The following is a 16,299-nucleotide window of genomic DNA, read 5'->3' as shown; positions in this document are numbered from 1 at the left end:
CTTAGTGTTCTGTTAATTCATCTCACAGTGTTACATCTGTATTTCGTGGATCTCTTTGCTAGCCTTATTTCTGTGGAATCTGAGAACAGATATTTCGGATCCCTTTGAAGACTAGAGGGCCAAAGGAAATATCCTCCCATAACAAAGAGAAAGAAGCTTTCTGAGAAACTTCTTTGTGTTCTGTGAAATCATCTCACAGAGTTACAGCTTTTCCCTCAAGAAGCCTTTCGCTTAGACAGTACTTGTGGAATTGGCAAAGTGATATTTGGAAGCCCATAGAGGGCTATGGTGAAAAGGAAATATCCTAAGATGAAATCCGGAAAGAAGTTTTCTGAGGAACTGCTCTGTGATGTGTGACCTACACTCACAGAGTTACATCTGTATTTCGTGGATCTCTTTGATAGCCTTTTTTCTGTGGAATCTGAGAACAGATATTTCAGATCCCTTTGAAGACTATAGGGCCAAAGGAATTATCCTCCGATAACAAAGAGAAAGAAGCTTTCTGAGAAACTTCTTTGTGTTCTGTGAAATCATCTCACAGAGTTACAGCTTTCCCCTCAAGAAGCCTTTCGCTTAGACAGTTCTTGTGGAATTGGTAAAGGGATATTTGGAAGCCCATTGAGGGCTATGGTGAAAAAGGAAATATCCTCAGATGAAATCTGGAAAAAGCTTTCTGAGAAACTGCTTAGTGTTCTGTTAATTCATCTCACAGAGTTACATCTGTATTTCGTGGATCTCTTTGCTAGCCTTATTTCTGTGGAATCTGAGAACAGATATTTCGGATCCCTTTGAAGACTATAGGGCCAAAGGAAATATCCTCCCATAACAAAGAGAAAGGGGCTTTCTGAGAAACTTCTTTGTGTTCTGTGAAATCATCTCACAGAGTTACAGCTTTCCCCTCAAGAAGCCTTTCGCTAAGACAGTTCTTGTGGAATTGGCAAAGTGAAATTTTGAAGCCCATACAGGGCTATGGTGAAAAAGGAAATATCCTAAGATGAAATCTGGAAAGAAGCTTTCTGAGAAACTGTTCTGCAATGTGTGACTTCCAGTCACAGAGTTCCATCTGTATTTCGTGGATCTCTTTGCTAGCCTTATTTCTGTGGAATCTGAGAACAGATATTTCGGATCCCTTTGAAGACTATAGGGCCAAAGGAAATATCCTCCGATAACAAAGAGAAAGAAGCTTTCTGAGAAACTTCTTTGTGTTCTGTGAAATCATCTCACAGTGTTACAGCTTTTCCCTCAAGAAGCCTTTCTCTAAGACAGTTCTTGTGGAATTGGCATAGGGATATTTGGAAACCCGTAGAGGGCTACGGTGAAAAAGGAAATATCCTCAGATGAAATCTGGAAAGAAGCTTTCTGAGAAACTGCTCTGTGATGTGTTACTTCCATTCACAGAGTTACATCTGTATTTCGTGGATCTCTTTGCTTGCCTTATTTCTGTGGAATCTGAGAACAGATATTTCGGATCCCTTTGAAGACTATAGGGCCAAAGGAAATATCCTCCGATAACAAAGAGAAAGAAGATTTCTGAGAAACTTCTTTGTGTTCTGTGAAATCATCTCACAGAGTTACAGCTTTCCCCTCCAGAAACCTTTCGCTAAGACAGTTCTTGTGGAATTGGCAAAGTGATATTTGGAAGCCCATAGAGGGCTATGGTGAAAAAGGAAATATCCTCAGATGAAATCTGGAAAGAAGCTTTCTGAGAAACTGCTCTGTGATGTGTGACTTCCACTCACAGAGTTACATCTGTATTTCGTGGATCTCTTTGCTAGCCTTATTTCTGTGGAATCTGAGAACAGACATTTCGGATCCCTTTGAAGACTGTAGGGCAAAAGGAAATATCCTCCCATAACAAAGAGAAAGAAGCTTTCTGAGAAACTTCTTTGTGTTCTGTGAAATCATCTCACAGAGTTACAGCTTTCCCCTCAAAAGCCTTTCGCTAAGACACTTCTTGTGGAATTGGCGTAGTGATATTTGGAAGCCCATAGAGGGCTATGGTGAAAAAGGAAGTATCCTAAGATGAAATCTGGAAAGAAGCTTTCTGAGAAACTGCTTAGTGTTCTGTTAATTCATCTCACAGAGTTACATCTGTATTTCGTGGATCTCTTTGCTAGCCTTATTTCTGTGGAATCTGAGAACAGATATTTCGGATCCCTTTGAAGAGTATAGGGCCAAAGGAAATATCCTCCGATAACAAAGAGAAAGAAGCTTTCTGAGAAACTTCTTTGTGTTCTGTGAAATCATCTCACAGAGTTACAGCTTTCCCCTCGAGAAGCCTTTCGCTAAGACAGTTGTTGTGGAATTGGCAAAGTGATATTTGGAAGCCCATAGAGGGCTATGGTGAAAAAGGAAATATCCTCAGATGAAATCTGGAAAGAAGCTTTCTGAGAAACTGCTCTGTGATGTGTGACTTCCACTCACAGAGTTACATCTGTATTTCGTGGATCTCTTTGCTAGCCTTATTTCTGTGGAATCTGAGAACAAATATTTCGGATCCCTTTGAAGACTATACGGCCAAAGGAAATATCCTCCGATAACAAAGAGAAAGAAGCTTTCTGAGAAACTTCTTTGTGTTCTGTGAAATCATCTCACAGAGTTACAGCTTTCCCCTCAAGAAGCCTTTCACTTAGACATTTCTTGTGGAATTGGCAAAGGGATATTTGGAAGCCCATAGAGGGCTATGGTGAAAAAGGAAATATCCTCAGATGAAATCTGGAAAGAAGCTTTCTGAGAAACTGCTTAGTGTTCTCTTAATTCATCTCACAGAGTTACATCTGTATTTCGTGGATCTCTTTGCTAGCCTTATTTCTGTGGAATCTGAGAACAGATATTTCGGATCCCTTTGAAGACTATAGGGCCAAAGGAAATATCCTCCCATAACAAAGAGAAAGAAGCTTTCTGAGAAACTTCTTTGTGTTCTGTGAAATCATCTCACAGAGTTACAGCTTTTCCCTCAAGAAGCATTTCGCTTAGACAGTACTTGTGGAATTGGCAAAGTGATATTTGGAAGCCCATAGAGGGCTATGGTGAAAAGGAAATATCCTAAGATGAAATCCGGAAAGAAGTTTTCTGAGAAACTGCTCTGTGATGTGTGACCTACACTCACAGAGTTACATCTGTATTTCGTGGATCTCTTTGATAGCCTTTTTTCTGTGGAATCTGAGAACAGATATTTCGGATCCCTTTGAAGACTATAGGGCCAAAGGAAATATCCTCCCATAACAAAGAGAAAGAAGATTTCTGAGAAACTTCTTTGTGTTCCGTGAAATCATCTCACAGAGTTACAGCTTTCCCCTCAAGAAGCCTTTCGCTTAGACAGTTCTTGTGGAATTGGCAAAGGGATATTTGGAAGCCCATAGAGGGCTTTGGTGAAAAAGGAAATATCCTCAGATGAAATCTGGAAAGAAGCTTTTGAGAAACTTCTTAGTGTTCTCTTAATTCATCTCACAGAGTTACATCTGTATTTCGTGGATCTCTTTGCTAGCCTTATTTCTGTGGAATCTGAGAACAGATATTTCCGATCCCTTTGAAGACTATAGGGCCAAAGGAAATATCCTCCGATAACAAAGAGAATGAAGCTTTCTGAGAAACTTCTTTGTGTTCTGTGAAATCATCTCACAGAGTTACAGCTTTCCCCTCAAGAAGCCTTTCGCTAAGACAGTTCTTGTGGAATTGGCAAAGTGATATTTGGAAGCCCATAGAGGGCTATGGTGAAAATGGAAATATCCTCAGATGAAATCTGGAAAGAAGCTTACTGACAGACTGCTTAGTTTTCCGTTAATTCATCTCACAGAGTTACATCTGTATTTCGTGGATCTCTTTGCTAGCCTTATTTCTGTGGAATCTGAGAACAGATATTTCGGATCCCTTTGAAGACTATAGGGCCAAAGGAATTATCCTCCGATAACAAAGAGAAAGAAGCTTTCTGAGAAACTTCTTTGTGTTCTGTGAAATCATCTCACAGAGTTACAGCTTTCCCCTCAAGAAGCCTTTCGCTTAGACAGTTCTTGTGGAATTGGTAAAGGGATATTTGGAAGCCCATTGAGGGCTATGGTGAAAAAGGAAATATCCTCAGATGAAATCTGGAAAGAAGCTTTCTGAGAAACTGCTTAGTGTTCTGTTAATTCATCTCACAGATTTACATCTGTATTTCGTGGATCTCTTTGCTAGCCTTATTTCTGTGGAATCTGAGAACAGATATTTCGGATCCCTTTGAAGAGTATAGGGCCAAAGGAAATATCCTCTGATAACAAAGAGAAAGAAGCTTTCTGAGAAACTTCTTTGTGTTCTGTGAAATCATCTCACAGAGTTACAGCTTTCCCCTCAAGAAGCCGTTTGCTTAGACAGTTCTTGTGGAATTGGCAAAGGGATATTTGGAAGCCCCTAGAGGGCTATGGTGAAAAACGAAATATCCTAAGATGAAATCTGGAAGGAAGCTTTCAAGAAACTGCTCTGTGATGTGTGACTTCCACTTACAGAGTTACATCTGTATTTCGTGGATCTCTTTGCTAGCCTTATTTCTGTGGAATCTGAGAACAGATATTTCGGATCCCTTTGAAGACTATAGGGCCAAAGGAAATATCCTCCCATAACAAAGAGAAAGAAGCTTTCTGAGAAACTTCTTTGTGTTCTGTGAAATCATCTCACAGAGTTACAGAATTCCCCTCAAGAAGCCTTTCGCTAAGACAGTTCTTGTGGAATTGGCAAAGTGAAATTTTGAAGCCCATACAGGGCTATGGTGAAAAAGGAAATATCCTAAGATGAAATCTGGAAAGAAGCTTTCTGAGAAACTGTTCTGCAATGTGTGACTTCCAGTCACAGAGTTCCATCTGTATTTCGTGGATCTCTTTGCTAGCCTTATTTCTGTGGAATCTGAGAACAGATATTTCGGATCCCTTTGAAGACTATGGGGCCAAAGGAAATATCCTCCGATAACAAAGAGAAAGAAGCTTTCTGAGAAACTTCTTTGTGTTCTGTGAAATCATCTCACAGTGTTACAGCTTTCCCCTCAAGAAGCCTTTCTCTAAGACAGTTCTTGTGGAATTGGCAATGGGATATTTGGAAACCCGTAGAGGGCTACGGTGAAAAAGGAAATATCCTCAGATGAAATCTGGAAAGAAGCTTTCTGAGAAACTGCTCTGTGATGTGTTACTTCCATTCACAGAGTTACATCTGTATTTCGTGGATCTCTTTGCTTGCCTTATTTCTGTGGAATCTGAGAACAGATATTTCGGATCCCTTTGAAGAATATAGGGCCAAAGGAAATATCTTCCCATAACAAAGAGAAAGTAGATTTCTGAGAAACTTCTTTCTGTTCTGTGAAATCATCTCACAGAGTTACAGCTTTCCCCTCCAGAAACCTTTCGCTAAGACAGTTCTTGTGGAATTGGCAAAGTGATATTTGGAAGCCCATAGAGGGCTATGGTGAAAAAGGAAATATCCTCAGATGAAATCTGGAAAGAAGCTTTCTGAGAAACTGCTCTGTGATGTGTGACTTCCACTCACAGAGTTACATCTGTATTTCGTGGATCTCTTTGCTAGCCTTATTTCTGTGGAATCTGAGAACAGACATTTCGGAACCCTTTGAAGACTGTAGGGCAAAAGGAAATATCCTCCCATAACAAAGAGAAAGAAGCTTTCTGAGAAACTTCTTTGTGTTCTGTGAAATCATCTCACAGAGTTACAGCTTTCCCCTCAAGAAGCCTTTCGCTAAGACAGTTCTTGTGGAATTGGCAAAGTGATATTTGGAAGCCCATAGAGGGCTATGGGGAAAAAGGAAATATCCTCAGATGAAATCTGGAAAGAAGCTTTCTGAGAAACTGCTCTGTGATGTGTTACTTCAACTCACCGAGTTACATCTGTATTTCGTGGATCTCTTTGCTAGCCTTATTTTTGTGGAACCTGAGAACAGATATTTCGGATCCCTTTGAAGACTATAGGGCCAAAGGAAATATCCTCCCATAACAAAGAGAAAGAAGCTTTCTGAGAAACTTCTTTGTGTTCTGTGAAATCATCTCACAGAGTTACAGCTTTCCCCTCAAGAAGCCTTTCGCTTAGACAGTTCTTGTGGAATTGGCAAAGGGATATTTGGAAACCCGTAGAGGGCTATGGTGAAAAAGGAAATATCCTCAGAAGAAATCTGGAAAGAAGCTTTCTGAGAAACTGCTTAGTGTTCTGTTAATTCATCTCACAGAGTTACATCTGTATTTCGTGGATCTCTTTGCTAGCCTTATTTCTGTGGAATCTGAGAACAGATATTTCGGATCCCTTTGAAGACTATAGGGCCAAAGGAAATATCCTCCGATAACAAAGAGAAAGAAGCTTTCTGAGAAACCTCTTTGTGTTCTGTGAAATCATCTCACAGAGTTACAGCTTTCCCCTCAAGAAGCCTTTTGCTTAGACAGTTCTTGTGGAATTGGCAAAGGGATATTTGGAAGCCCATAGAGGGCTATGGTGAAAAAGGAAATATCCTCAGATGAAATCTGGAAAGAAGCTTTCTGAGAGACTGCTTAGTTTTCTGTTAATTCATCTCACAGAGTTACATCCGTATTTCGTGGATCTCTTTGCTAGCCTTATTTCTGTGGAATCTGAGAACAGATATTTCGGATCCCTTTGAAGACTATAGGGCCAAAGGAAATATCCTCCGATAACAAAGAGAAAGAAGTTTTCTGAGAAATTTCTTTGTGTTCTGTGAAATCATCTCACAGAGTTACAGCTTTCCCCTCAAGAAGCCTTTCGCTTAGACAGTTCTTGTGGAATTGGCAAAGGGATATTTGGAAGCCCTTAGAGGGCTATGGTGAAAAAGGAAATATCCTCAGATGAAATCTGGAAAGAAGCTTTCTGAGAAACTGCTTAGTGTTCTGTTAATTCATCACACAGAGTTTCATCTGTATTTCGTGGATCTCTTTGCTAGCTTTATTTCTGTGGAATCTGAGAACAGATATTTCGGATCCCTTTGAAGAGTATAGGGCCAAAGGAAATATCCTCCCATAAAAAAGAGAAAGAAGTTTTCTGAGAAACTTCTTTGTGTTCTGTGAAATCATCTCACAGTGTTACAGCTTTCCCCTCAAGAAGCCTTTCGCTAAGACAGTTCTTGTGGAATTGGCAAAGTGATATTTGGAAGCCCATAGAGGGCTATGGTGAAAAAGGAAATATCCTCAGATGAAATCTGGAAAGAAGCTTTCTGAGAAACTGCTCTGTGATGTGTTACTTCAACTCACCGAGTTACATCTGTATTTCGTGGATCTCTTTGCTAGCCTTATTTCTGTGGAATCTGAGAACAGATATTTCGGATCCCTTTGAAGACTATAGGGCCAAAGGAAATATCCTCCCATAACAAAGAGAAAGAAGCTTTCTGAGAAATTTCTTTGTGTTCTGTGAAATCATCTCACAGAGTTACAGCTTTCCCCTCAAGAAGCCTTTCGCTTAGACAGTTCTTGTGGAATTGGCAAAGTGATATTTGGAAGCCCATAGAGGGCAATGGTGAAAAAGGAAATATCCTCAGATGAAATCTGGAAAGCAGCTTTCTGAGAAACTGCTTAGTGTTCTGTTAATTCATCTCACAGGGTTACATCTGTATTTCGTGGATCTCTTTGCTAGCCTTATTTCTGTGGAATCTGAGAACAGATATTTCGGATCCCTTTGAAGACTATAGGGCCAAAGGAAATATCCTCCGATATAAAAACAGAAAGAAGCTTTCTGAGAAACTTCTTTGTGTTCTGTGAAATCATCTCACAGTGTTACAGCTTTCCCCTCAAGAAGCCTTTCGCTAAGACAGTTCTTCTGGAATTGGCAAAGTGATATTTGGAAGCCCATAGAGGGCTATGGTGAAAAAGGAAATATCCTCAGATGAAATCTGGAAAGAAGCTTTCTGAGAAACTGTTCTGCGATGTGTGACTTCCACTCACAGAGTTACATCTGTATTTCGTGGATCTCTTTGCTAGCCTTATTTCTGTGGAATCTGAGAACAGATATTTCGGATCCCTCTGAAGACTATAGGGCCAAAGGAAATATCCTCCGATAACAAAGAGAAAGAAGCTTTCTGAGAAACTTCTTTGTGTTCTGTGAAATCATCTCACAGTGTTACAGCTTTCCCCTCAAGAAGCCTTTCGCTAAGACAGTTCTTGTGGAATTGGCAAAGGGATATTTGGAAACCCCTAGAGGGCTATGGTGAAAAAGGAAATATCCTCAGATGAAATCTGGAAAGAAGCTTTCTGAGAAACTGCTTAGTGTTCTCTTAATTCATCTCACAGAGTTACATCTATATTTCGTGGATTTCTTTGCTAGCCTTATTTCTGTGGAATCTGAGAACAGATATTTCGGATCCCTTTGAAGACTATAGGGCCAAAGGAAATATCCTCCGATAACAAAGAGAAAGAAGCTTTCTGAGAAACTTCTTTGTGTTCTGTGAAATCATCTCACAGAGATACAGCTTTCTCCTCAAGAAGCCTTTCGCTAAGACAGTTCTTGTGGAATTGGCAAAGTGATATTTGGAAGCCCATAGAGGGCTATGGTGAAAAAGGAAATATCCTCAGATGAAATCTGGAAAGAAGCTTTCTGAGAAACTGCTCTGTGATGTGTTACTTCAACTCACCGAGTTACATCTGTATTTCGTGGATCTCTTTGCTAGCCTTATTTCTGTGGAATCTGAGAACAGATATTTCGGATCCCTTTGAAGACTATAGGGCCAGACGAAATATCCTCCCATAACAAAGAGAAAGAAGCTTCCTGAGAAACTTCTTTGTGTTCTGTGAAATCATCTCACAGAGTTACAGCTTTCCCCTCAAGAAGCCTTTCGCTTAGACAGTTCTTGTGGAATTGGCAAAGAGATATTTGGAAGCCCATAGAGGGCAATGGTGAAAAAGGAATTATCCTCAGATGAAATCTGGAAAGAAGCTTTCTGAGAAACTGCTTAGTGTTCTGTTAATTCATCTCACAGAGTTACATCTGTATTTCGTGGATCTCTTTGCTAGCCTTATTTCTGTGGAATCTGAGAACAGATATTTCGGATCCCTTTGAAGACTGTAGGGCCAAAGGAAATATCCTCCCATAACAAAGAGAAAGAAGCTTTCTGAAAAACTTCTTTGTGTTCTGTGAAATCATCTCACAGAGTTACAGCTTTCCCCTCAAGAAACCTTTTGCTTAGACAGTTCTTCTTGAATTGGCAAAGGGATATTTGGAAGCCCATAGAGGGCTATGGTGAAAAAGGAAATATCCTCAGATGAAATCTGGAAAGAAGCTTTCTGAGAGACTGCTTAGTTTTCTGTTAATTCATCTCACAGAGTTACATCCGTATTTCGTGGATCTCTTTGCTAGCCTTATTTCTGTGAAATCTGAGAACAGATATTTCGGATCCCTTTGAAGACTATACGGCCAAAGGAAATATCCTCCGATATAAAAACAGAAAGAAGCTTTCTGAGAAACTTCTTTGTGTTCTGTGAAATCATCTCACAGTGTTACAGCTTTCCCCTCAAGAACCCTTTCGCTAAGACAGTTCTTCTGGAATTGGCAAAGTGATATTTGGAAGCCCATAGAGGGCTATGGTGAAAAAGGAAATATCCTCAGATGAAATCTGGAAAGAAACTTTCTGAGAAACTGTTCTGCGATGTGTGACTTCCACTCACAGAGTTACATCTGTATTTCGTGGATCTCTTTGCTAGCCTTATTTCTGTGGAATCTGAGAACAGATATTTCGGATCCCTCTGAAGACTATAGGGCCAAAGGAAATATCCTCCGATAACAAAGAGAAAGAAGCTTTCTGAGAAACTTCTTTGTGTTCTGTGAAATCATCTCACAGAGTTACAGCTTTCCCCTCAAGAAGCCTTTCGCTAAGACAGTTCTTGTGGAATTGGCAAAGTGATATTTGGAAGCCCATAGAGGGCTATGGGGAAAAAGGAAATATCCTCAGATGAAATCTGGAAAGAAGCTTTCTGAGAAACTGCTCTGTGATGTGTTACTTCAACTCACCGAGTTACATCTGTATTTCGTGGATCTCTTTGCTAGCCTTATTTTTGTGGAACCTGAGAACAGATATTTCGGATCCCTTTGAAGACTATAGGGCCAAAGGAAATATCCTCCCATAACAAAGAGAAAGAAGCTTTCTGAGAAACTTCTTTGTGTTCTGTGAAATCATCTCACAGAGTTACAGCTTTCCCCTCAAGAAGCCTTTCGCTTAGACAGTTCTTGTGGAATTGGCAAAGGGATATTTGGAAACCCGTAGAGGGCTATGGTGAAAAAGGAAATATCCTCAGAAGAAATCTGGAAAGAAGCTTTCTGAGAAACTGCTTAGTGTTCTGTTAATTCATCTCACAGAGTTACATCTGTATTTCGTGGATCTCTTTGCTAGCCTTATTTCTGTGGAATCTGAGAACAGATATTTCGGATCCCTTTGAAGACTATAGGGCCAAAGGAAATATCCTCCGATAACAAAGAGAAAGAAGCTTTCTGAGAAACCTCTTTGTGTTCTGTGAAATCATCTCACAGAGTTACAGCTTTCCCCTCAAGAAGCCTTTTGCTTAGACAGTTCTTGTGGAATTGGCAAAGGGATATTTGGAAGCCCATAGAGGGCTATGGTGAAAAAGGAAATATCCTCAGATGAAATCTGGAAAGAAGCTTTCTGAGAGACTGCTTAGTTTTCTGTTAATTCATCTCACAGAGTTACATCCGTATTTCGTGGATCTCTTTGCTAGCCTTATTTCTGTGGAATCTGAGAACAGATATTTCGGATCCCTTTGAAGACTATAGGGCCAAAGGAAATATCCTCCGATAACAAAGAGAAAGAAGTTTTCTGAGAAATTTCTTTGTGTTCTGTGAAATCATCTCACAGAGTTACAGCTTTCCCCTCAAGAAGCCTTTCGCTTAGACAGTTCTTGTGGAATTGGCAAAGGGATATTTGGAAGCCCTTAGAGGGCTATGGTGAAAAAGGAAATATCCTCAGATGAAATCTGGAAAGAAGCTTTCTGAGAAACTGCTTAGTGTTCTGTTAATTCATCACACAGAGTTTCATCTGTATTTCGTGGATCTCTTTGCTAGCTTTATTTCTGTGGAATCTGAGAACAGATATTTCGGATCCCTTTGAAGAGTATAGGGCCAAAGGAAATATCCTCCCATAAAAAAGAGAAAGAAGTTTTCTGAGAAACTTCTTTGTGTTCTGTGAAATCATCTCACAGTGTTACAGCTTTCCCCTCAAGAAGCCTTTCGCTAAGACAGTTCTTGTGGAATTGGCAAAGTGATATTTGGAAGCCCATAGAGGGCTATGGTGAAAAAGGAAATATCCTCAGATGAAATCTGGAAAGAAGCTTTCTGAGAAACTGCTCTGTGATGTGTTACTTCAACTCACCGAGTTACATCTGTATTTCGTGGATCTCTTTGCTAGCCTTATTTCTGTGGAATCTGAGAACAGATATTTCGGATCCCTTTGAAGACTATAGGGCCAAAGGAAATATCCTCCCATAACAAAGAGAAAGAAGCTTTCTGAGAAACTTCTTTGTGTTCTGTGAAATCATCTCACAGAGTTACAGCTTTCCCCTCAAGAAGCCTTTCGCTTAGACAGTTCTTGTGGAATTGGCAAAGTGATATTTGGAAGCCCATAGAGGGCAATGGTGAAAAAGGAAATATCCTCAGATGAAATCTGGAAAGCAGCTTTCTGAGAAACTGCTTAGTGTTCTGTTAATTCATCTCACAGGGTTACATCTGTATTTCGTGGATCTCTTTGCTAGCCTTATTTCTGTGGAATCTGAGAACAGATATTTCGGATCCCTTTGAAGACTATAGGGCCAAAGGAAATATCCTCCGATATAAAAACAGAAAGAAGCTTTCTGAGAAACTTCTTTGTGTTCTGTGAAATCATCTCACAGTGTTACAGCTTTCCCCTCAAGAAGCCTTTCGCTAAGACAGTTCTTCTGGAATTGGCAAAGTGATATTTGGAAGCCCATAGAGGGCTATGGTGAAAAAGGAAATATCCTCAGATGAAATCTGGAAAGAAGCTTTCTGAGAAACTGTTCTGCGATGTGTGACTTCCACTCACAGAGTTACATCTGTATTTCGTGGATCTCTTTGCTAGCCTTATTTCTGTGGAATCTGAGAACAGATATTTCGGATCCCTCTGAAGACTATAGGGCCAAAGGAAATATCCTCCGATAACAAAGAGAAAGAAGCTTTCTGAGAAACTTCTTTGTGTTCTGTGAAATCATCTCACAGTGTTACAGCTTTCCCCTCAAGAAGCCTTTCGCTAAGACAGTTCTTGTGGAATTGGCAAAGGGATATTTGGAAACCCCTAGAGGGCTATGGTGAAAAAGGAAATATCCTCAGATGAAATCTGGAAAGAAGCTTTCTGAGAAACTGCTTAGTGTTCTCTTAATTCATCTCACAGAGTTACATCTATATTTCGTGGATTTCTTTGCTAGCCTTATTTCTGTGGAATCTGAGAACAGATATTTCGGATCCCTTTGAAGACTATAGGGCCAAAGGAAATATCCTCCGATAACAAAGAGAAAGAAGCTTTCTGAGAAACTTCTTTGTGTTCTGTGAAATCATCTCACAGAGATACAGCTTTCTCCTCAAGAAGCCTTTCGCTAAGACAGTTCTTGTGGAATTGGCAAAGTGATATTTGGAAGCCCATAGAGGGCTATGGTGAAAAAGGAAATATCCTCAGATGAAATCTGGAAAGAAGCTTTCTGAGAAACTGCTCTGTGATGTGTTACTTCAACTCACCGAGTTACATCTGTATTTCGTGGATCTCTTTGCTAGCCTTATTTCTGTGGAATCTGAGAACAGATATTTCGGATCCCTTTGAAGACTATAGGGCCAGACGAAATATCCTCCCATAACAAAGAGAAAGAAGCTTCCTGAGAAACTTCTTTGTGTTCTGTGAAATCATCTCACAGAGTTACAGCTTTCCCCTCAAGAAGCCTTTCGCTTAGACAGTTCTTGTGGAATTGGCAAAGAGATATTTGGAAGCCCATAGAGGGCAATGGTGAAAAAGGAATTATCCTCAGATGAAATCTGGAAAGAAGCTTTCTGAGAAACTGCTTAGTGTTCTGTTAATTCATCTCACAGAGTTACATCTGTATTTCGTGGATCTCTTTGCTAGCCTTATTTCTGTGGAATCTGAGAACAGATATTTCGGATCCCTTTGAAGACTATAGGGCCAAAGGAAATATCCTCCCATAACAAAGAGAAAGAAGCTTTCTGAAAAACTTCTTTGTGTTCTGTGAAATCATCTCACAGAGTTACAGCTTTCCCCTCAAGAAACCTTTTGCTTAGACAGTTCTTCTTGAATTGGCAAAGGGATATTTGGAAGCCCATAGAGGGCTATGGTGAAAAAGGAAATATCCTCAGATGAAATCTGGAAAGAAGCTTTCTGAGAGACTGCTTAGTTTTCTGTTAATTCATCTCACAGAGTTACATCCGTATTTCGTGGATCTCTTTGCTAGCCTTATTTCTGTGAAATCTGAGAACAGATATTTCGGATCCCTTTGAAGACTATACGGCCAAAGGAAATATCCTCCGATATAAAAACAGAAAGAAGCTTTCTGAGAAACTTCTTTGTGTTCTGTGAAATCATCTCACAGTGTTACAGCTTTCCCCTCAAGAACCCTTTCGCTAAGACAGTTCTTCTGGAATTGGCAAAGTGATATTTGGAAGCCCATAGAGGGCTATGGTGAAAAAGGAAATATCCTCAGATGAAATCTGGAAAGAAACTTTCTGAGAAACTGTTCTGCGATGTGTGACTTCCACTCACAGAGTTACATCTGTATTTCGTGGATCTCTTTGCTAGCCTTATTTCTGTGGAATCTGAGAACAGATATTTCGGATCCCTCTGAAGACTATAGGGCCAAAGGAAATATCCTCCGATAACAAAGAGAAAGAAGCTTTCTGAGAAACTTCTTTGTGTTCTGTGAAATCATCTCACAGTGTTACAGCTTTCCCCTCAAGAAGCCTTTCGCTAAGACAGTTCTTGTGGAATTGGCAAAGGGATATTTGGAAACCCCTAGAGGGCTATGGTGAAAAAGGAAATATCCTCAGATGAAATCTGGAAAGAAGCTTTCTGAGAAACTGCTTAGTGTTCTCTTAATTCATCTCACAGAGTTACATCTATATTTCGTGGATTTCTTTGCTAGCCTTATTTCTGTGGAATCTGAGAACAGATATTTCGGATCCCTTTGAAGACTATAGGGCCAAAGGAAATATCCTCCGATAACAAAGAGAAAGAAGCTTTCTGAGAATCTTCTTTGTGTTCTGTGAAATCATCTCACAGAGATACAGCTTTCTCCTCAAGAAGCCTTTCGCTAAGACAGTTCTTGTGGAATTGGAAAAGTGATATTTGGAAGCCCATAGAGGGCTATGGTGAAAAAGGAAATATCCTCAGATGAAATCTGGAAAGAAGCTTTCTGAGAAACTGCTCTGTGATGAGTTACTTCCACTCACAGACTTACATCTGTATTTCGTGGATATCTTTGCTAGCCTTATTTCTGTGGAATCTGAGAACAGATATTTCGGATCCCTTTGAAGACTGTAGGGCCAAAGGAAATATCCTCCCATAACAAAGAGAAAGAAGCTTTCTGAGAAACTTCTTTGTGTTCTTTGAAATGATCTCACAGTGTTACAGCTTTCCCCTCAAGAAGCCTTTCGCTAAGACAGTTCTTATAGAATTGGCAAAGGGATATTTGGAAACCCCTAGAGGGCTATGGTGAAAAAGGAAATATCCTCAGATGAAATCTGGAAAGAAGCTTTCTGAGAAACTGCTTAGTGTTCTCTTAATTCATCTCACAGAGTTACATCTATATTTCGTGGATTTCTTTGCTAGCCTTATTTCTGCGGAATCTGAGAACAGATATTTCGGATCCTTTGAAGACTATAGGGCCAAAGGAAATATCCTCCGATAACAAAGAGAAAGAAGCTTTCTGAGAAACTTCTTTGTGTTCTGTGAAATCATCTCACAGAGTTACAGCTTTCCCCTCAAGAAGCCTTTCGCTAAGACAGTTCTTGTGGAATTGGCAAAGTGATATTTGGAAGCCCATAGAGGGCTATGGTGAAAAAGGAAATATCCTCAGATGAAATCTGGAAAGAAGCTTTCTGAGAAACTGCTCTGTGATGAGTTACTTCCACTCACAGAGTTACATCTGCATTTCGTGGATCTCTTTGCTAGCCTTATTTTTGTGGAATCTGAGAACAGATATTTCGGATCCCTTTGAAGACTGTAGGGCCAAAGGAAATATCCTCCCATAACAAAGAGAAAGAAGCTTTCTGAGAAACTTCTTTGTGTTCTGTGAAATCATCTCACAGAGATACAGCTTTCCCCTCAAGAAGCCTTTCGCTTAGACAGTCCTTGTGGAATTGGCAAAGGGACATGTGGAAGCCCGTAGAGGGCAATGTTGAAAAAGGAAATATCCTCAGATGAAATCTGGAAAGAAGCTTTCTGAGAAACTGCTTAGTGTTCTTTTAATTCATCTTACAGAGTTACATCTGTTTTTCGTGGATCTCTTTGCTAGCCTTATTTCTGTGGAATCTGAGAACAGATATTTCGGATCCCTTTGAAGACTATTGGGCCAAAGGAAATATCCTCCGATAACAAAGAGAAAGAAGCTTTCTGAGAAACTTCTTTGTGTTCTGTGAAATCATCTCACAGAGTTACAGCTTTCCCCTCAAGAAGCCTTTCGCTCAGACAGTTCTTGTGGAATGGGCAAAGGGATATTTGGAAGCCATAGAGGGCTATGGTGAAAAAGGAAATATCCTCAGATGAAATCTGGAAAGAAGCTTTCTGAGAAACTGCTTAGTGTTCTGATAATTCATCCCACAGAGTTACAACTGTATTTCGTGGATCTCTTTGCTAGCCTTATTTCTGTGGAATCTAAGAACAGATATTTCGGATCCCTTTGAAGAGTATAGGGCCAAAGGAAATATCCTCCGATAACAAAGAGAAAGAAGCTTTCTGAGAAACTTCTTTGTGTTCTGTGAAATCATCTCACAGAGTTACAGCTTTCCCCTCAAGAAGCCTTTCGCTAAGACAGTTGTTGTGGAATTGGCAAAGTGATATTTGGAAGCCCATAAAGGGCTATGGTGAAAAAGGAAATATCCTCAGATGAAATCTGGAAAGAAGCTTTCTGAGAAACTGCTCTGTGATGTGTGACTTCCACTCACAGAGTTACATCTGTATTTCGTGGATCTCTTTGCTAGCCTTATTTCTGTGGAATCTGAGAACAGATATTTCGGATCCCTTTGAAGACTATAGGGCCAAAGGAAATATCCTCCGATAACAAAGAGAAAGAAGCTTTCTGAGAAACTTCTTTGTGTTCT

Source organism: Macaca fascicularis, chromosome 17 (genome assembly GCF_037993035.2).
Source record: "Macaca fascicularis isolate 582-1 chromosome 17, T2T-MFA8v1.1".
NCBI lineage: Eukaryota > Metazoa > Chordata > Mammalia > Primates > Cercopithecidae > Macaca > Macaca fascicularis.
This window is presented reverse-complemented; position numbering follows the sequence as displayed.